Source organism: Phyllobates terribilis, unplaced genomic scaffold (genome assembly GCF_046119375.1).
Source record: "Phyllobates terribilis strain yellow unplaced genomic scaffold, ASM4611937v1 Scaffold_3664__1_contigs__length_73141, whole genome shotgun sequence".
Lineage (NCBI taxonomy): Eukaryota > Metazoa > Chordata > Amphibia > Anura > Dendrobatidae > Phyllobates > Phyllobates terribilis.
Genome location: NW_027366417.1, coordinates 67,501 through 73,142, shown reverse-complemented (window position 1 = coordinate 73,142; position 5,642 = coordinate 67,501).

Sequence of the window (5,642 nt, the reverse complement as noted above, 5' to 3'; positions counted from 1 at the left end):
GTGTTGAGTCAAATTAAGCCGCAGGCTCCACTCCTGGTGGTGCCCTTCCGTCAATTCCTTTAAGTTTCAGCTTTGCAACCATACTCCCCCCGGAACCCAAAGACTTTGGTTTCCCGGACGCTGCTCGGCGGGTCATGGGAATAACGCCGCCGGATCGCCAGTTGGCATCATTTATGGTCGGAACTACGACGGTATCTGATCGTCTTCGAACCTCCGACTTTCGTTCTTGATTAATGAAAACATTCTTGGCAAATGCTTTCGCTTTGGTTCGTCTTGCGCCGGTCCAAGAATTTCACCTCTAGCGGCGCAATACGGATGCCCCCGGCCGTCCCTCTTAATCATGGCCCCAGTTCCGACAACCAACAAAATAGAACCGGAGTCCTATTCCATTATTCCTAGCTGGAGTATTCAGGCGTGGCTGCCTGCTTTGAACACTCTAATTTTTTCAAAGTAAACGCTTCGGGCCCCCGGGACACTCAGTCAAGAGCATCGGGGAGGCGCCCCAAGGCAAAGGGGCTGGGACTGGCGGTAGCACGCCTTGCGGCGGACCGCCAGCTCGATCCCAAGATCCAACTACGAGCTTTTTAACTGCAGCAGCTTTAGTGTACGCTACTGGAGCTGGAATTACCGCGGCTGCTGGCACCAGACTTGCCCTCCAATAGATCCTCGTTAAAGGATTTAAAGTGTACTCATTCCAATTACAGAGCCTCGAAAGAGTCCTGTATTGTTATTTTTCGTCACTACCTCACCGGGTCGGGAGTGGGTAATTTGCGCGCCTGCTGCCTTCCTTGGATGTGGTAGCCGTTTCTCAGGCTCCCTCTCCGGAATCGAACCCTGATTCTCCGTTACCCGTGGTCACCATGGTAGGCACAGAAAGTACCATCGAAAGTTGATAGGGCAGACACCCGAATGGATCGTCGCCGTCACGGGGACGTGCGATCGGCCCGAGGTTATCCAGAGTCGCAACGCTTACGGGGAGAGCGCGGCAGGGGGGAGGCCGCGGAGGACCGTCCCGACGCCGCGCCCGGGACCCCGGATTGGTTTTGGTCTGATAAATGCACGCATCCCTGGCGGTCAGCGCTCGTTTGCACGTATTAGCTCTAGAATTACCACAGTTGTCCGAGTCAACGGTTTGGAGCGATCAAAGGAACCATAACTGATTTAATGAGCCATTCGCAGTTTCACTGTACCGTCCGTGTGTACTTACACGTGCATGGCTTAATCTTTGAGACAAGCATATGCTACTGGCAGGATCAACCAGGTAGCCCCCCAACACGACTGGACCGCGTCGAGGTTCGGGAGAGGAGAGGCCTGCGGGAAGAGAGGGGGCGGCGGAAGAGCCCCGCGGCGGCAGGGCGCCCGGACGGAACGGGTATAGGCAGGGCGTGCGGCGTCCGGAGAGGATGCGGGATGGCATGGGGCTTCCCTGGGGGGGCCGGGGAACGGAGCCCTCGCAGCACCGGGAACATGTGCGGGAGGAGCGGCTCACTGTGCGGTGCATGGTCCCGAAGCGGCAGGCGTCTGGAAAACACCCCTTGCACGGGGAGGGCGAGGTGACTGGCCTCCGGAGGATGCCACGGCCGCCCCCGTCTCACCAACCGCACCCAAGACGACACACAGGGTCGCTCAGGGAGATGGCGTGCGGGGGTGGGCCTATGCGGCGCCACCGTCTGGCTTAGACCTGCCTCCGCCGCGGGGGGTCCTCGACCCACCGGCGGACAGGCACGAGGATTGGGAGAGGGGGGCTGGCCGTCGGGGTCCGCCGCGGCTCTGGCACTAACCCGGCGACGCTGAGGTCACGTGGGTGGTCGTCGGCCTGGCCGTGTCGGCGTCGCCCTCCAGCGTAGTCCCTCTTCCCGCTCGCGCCCGTAACCTCAAAGGGATGCCCGAGCGGCTTTTCTTCCCAGGGCTGCTCCCCGCCCAGGGCGGGAGCGCAGGGGGATCCCAGGTCGGCCTTTCACCGTACTCCCTACCTCTTGGCCCTCGTTCCTTCTCCCGTTCTCCATCTAACCCCTTGGCTCTGGGGTTTCCGCTCTCCCTCTCTCGCTCTCTCTCCTGCTCCCTGGCCGAGCCGCCTGGGAGGACGAGGGTCGAGGGGGAAGGCAACGGTCGGGCTGGGGCACACCGCACGGTGAGAACCCCCTTCGCCTGCCTCCACACCTCTGTCGTCCTCCCCACTGACGTAGGGGCTCGGGAAAAGACTGGAAATCGCGAAGCTCGGCAGTGGCGCGGAGAGGCCACCCACCGCCGCCGCTGTCGCCACCGCCGCGGAGGCCGCCCTTTCGGACACGAGGGGCAGCGCGAGCCTCCGCTGGCCGGGTACGCATCTGGAAGAAAAGGGCCGCCCTCGGAGAAGATCGCTGTGCTTCCCCGCACAGGGAGCGATTCGGACGACGGGCCCCCACGCCTGGCTGGGTGGGCGCCCCGCCGTTCGCCCGTACGGGTCGTCGGACCACTGCCTTCGCTCGGTTCGGGTCAAACTCCCCACGGCTCGGCCACCTCCGCAGACGGGAGGCGAGGCCGGCATGCGCGCCCAAAGATAGGTGTCGGAAGCCCGGGGGTAGAGGAGGAAGGGGACCGCTCACCTTAAGCCAGCGCGGGCTCCAAAGCCCGGGCCGAGCGAGCGGCGCCACCTCCCCACCCGGGAGCGCTGCGCCAGATCGATCGGAGGAAGAGCAGGGGTGCATGTAGGGACTTGCCCAAGTACGGAGGCTGCAAACCCCTGTCGTCGGGAGATACGTGCCCACGAGTCCTGGAAGCGCGACTCGGGTACAGGCGCCCTTGCGGGGGGGTACTGGATGTGGAACAGCACTGGGGTCGAAGCCACAAAAGCATCCGCCCTCATGGAGCCTCTCCTCGGCCTAAAAATCCAGATTTTAGCCTTGACGGCGCCCCCATGTGGAGAACCAGGGCCCGCGGGGGGGTCTGGCCAGGCTCACTTCAACCCAGGAACACCTCTCTGACTTGGGATAGGCGACCGGCAAAAGTCCCCCCACGCAGCTGCGGAAGCCTGGGTTCAGCCAAGGTGCAGACCTCCAGCCGAACAGGGACTCATAGCCAAAACGCATACCCAGGCCTACGGAGGTGAAAACCAGCTTAAATGAGTCGAAATGTGTCGGGGCTGAGAGGTACCTCTCTCTCATATATTCTGCCGGTGGTGTGCAAAACTGGGTCTTTGCATGGAGTGTCACCCTATACCCACTTTAGGGACGCATGCAAAAAAGTGCCCGATCGCCTGGAACTGTCAGGCGGATTCGGCTCCCTGGAATTTCCTCATTCTGGTTCTTTTTCACTTTTTGTCTCTTTTGCGACATCTAGTGGGCAGGCTGCATTACTGCAACCGGGGACACCTCAAAACGCTTGGAACTGGGGAGCGGGCTCAATTTACAAACGTTTTGCGGGTCCTGGAAGTCAAAATTGTGACTTCTGAAAACGACTAAGTATCAAGGACTCATCGCGCGAATCGCTCTGGAACTGAAATCGGATGCGCGCACTGACATGCTCCCCTCTCTGGAAGTCTGACACAAGTTGAAAAATTTTCTAAGTCCCCAAAAATTTTTTTTTTCAACTTTTTTTCAATTTTCCCCCTGTGGGATATATATTTTACCCACACTTTTGGAGCCCTCCTGGGATGCCCTCTAACATACTAGAACCTCATTTTGTGGAAGTTTTCACAAAATTGTGAAATTTTCAAAAAGTCAGAAATTTTGCCAAAAACGACTAAGTATCAAGGACTCATCGCGCGAATCGCTCTGGAACTGAAATCGGATGCGCGCACTGACACGCTCCCCTGTCTGGAAGTCTGACAAAAGTTGAAAAATTTTCTAAGTCCCCAAAAATTTTTTTTTTCAACTTTTTTTCAATTTTCCCCCTGTGGGATATATATTTTACCCACACTTTTGGAGCCCTCCTGGGATGCCCTCTAACATACTAGAACCTCATTTTGTGGAAGTTTTCACAAAATTGTGAAATTTTCCAAAAAGTCAGAAATTTTGCAAAAACGACTAAGTATCAAGGACTCATCGCGCGAATCGCTCTGGAACTGAAATCGGATGCGCGCACTGACATGCTCCCCTCTCTGGAAGTCTGACACATGTGTGAAAATTTTCTAAGTCCCCAAAAATTTTTTTTTTCAACTTTTTTTCAATTTTCCCCCTGTGGGATATATATTTTACCCACACTTTTGGAGCCCTCCTGGGATGCCCTCTAACATACTAGAACCTCATTTTGTGGAAGTTTTCACAAAATTGTGAAATTTTCAAAAAGTCAGAAATTTTGCCAAAAACGACTAAGTATCAAGGACTCATCGCGCGAATCGCTCTGGAACTGAAATCGGATGCGCGCACTGACACGCTCCCCTGTCTGGAAGTCTGACAAAAGTTGAAAAATTTTCTAAGTCCCCAAAAATTTTTTTTTTCAACTTTTTTTCAATTTTCCCCCTGTGGGATATATATTTTACCCACACTTTTGGAGCCCTCCTGGGATGCCCTCTAACATACTAGAACCTCATTTTGTGGAAGTTTTCACAAAATTGTGAAATTTTCAAAAAGTCAGAAATTTTGCCAAAAACGACTAAGTATCAAGGACTCATCGCGCGAATCGCTCTGGAACTGAAATCGGATGCGCGCACTGACACGCTCCCCTGTCTGGAAGTCTGACAAAAGTTGAAAAATTTTCTAAGTCCCCAAAAATTTTTTTTTTCAACTTTTTTTCAATTTTCCCCCTGTGGGATATATATTTTACCCACACTTTTGGAGCCCTCCTGGGATGCCCTCTAACATACTAGAACCTCATTTTGTGGAAGTTTTCACAAAATTGTGAAATTTTCCAAAAAGTCAGAAATTTTGCAAAAACGACTAAGTATCAAGGACTCATCGCGCGAATCGCTCTGGAACTGAAATCGGATGCGCGCACTGACACGCTCCCCTGTCTGGAAGTCTGACAAAAGTTGAAAAATTTTCTAAGTCCCCAAAAATTTTTTTTTTCAACTTTTTTTCAATTTTCCCCCTGTGGGATATATATTTTACCCACACTTTTGGAGCCCTCCTGGGATGCCCTCTAACATACTAGAACCTCATTTTGTGGAAGTTTTCACAAAATTGTGAAATTTTCAAAAAGTCAGAAATTTTGCCAAAAACGACTAAGTATCAAGGACTCATCGCGCGAATCGCTCTGGAACTGAAATCGGATGCGCGCACTGACACGCTCCCCTGTCTGGAAGTCTGACAAAAGTTGAAAAATTTTCTAAGTCCCCAAAAATTTTTTTTTTCAACTTTTTTTCAATTTTCCCCCTGTGGGATATATATTTTACCCACACTTTTGGAGCCCTCCTGGGATGCCCTCTAACATACTAGAACCTCATTTTGTGGAAGTTTTCACAAAATTGTGAAATTTTCAAAAAGTCAGAAATTTTGCCAAAAACGACTAAGTATCAAGGACTCATCGCGCGAATCGCTCTGGAACTGAAATCGGATGCGCGCACTGACACGCTCCCCTGTCTGGAAGTCTGACAAAAGTTGAAAAATTTTCTAAGTCCCCAAAAATTTTTTTTTTCAACTTTTTTTCAATTTTCCCCCTGTGGGATATATATTTTACCCACACTTTTGGAGCCCTCCTGGGATGCCCTCTAACATACTAGAACC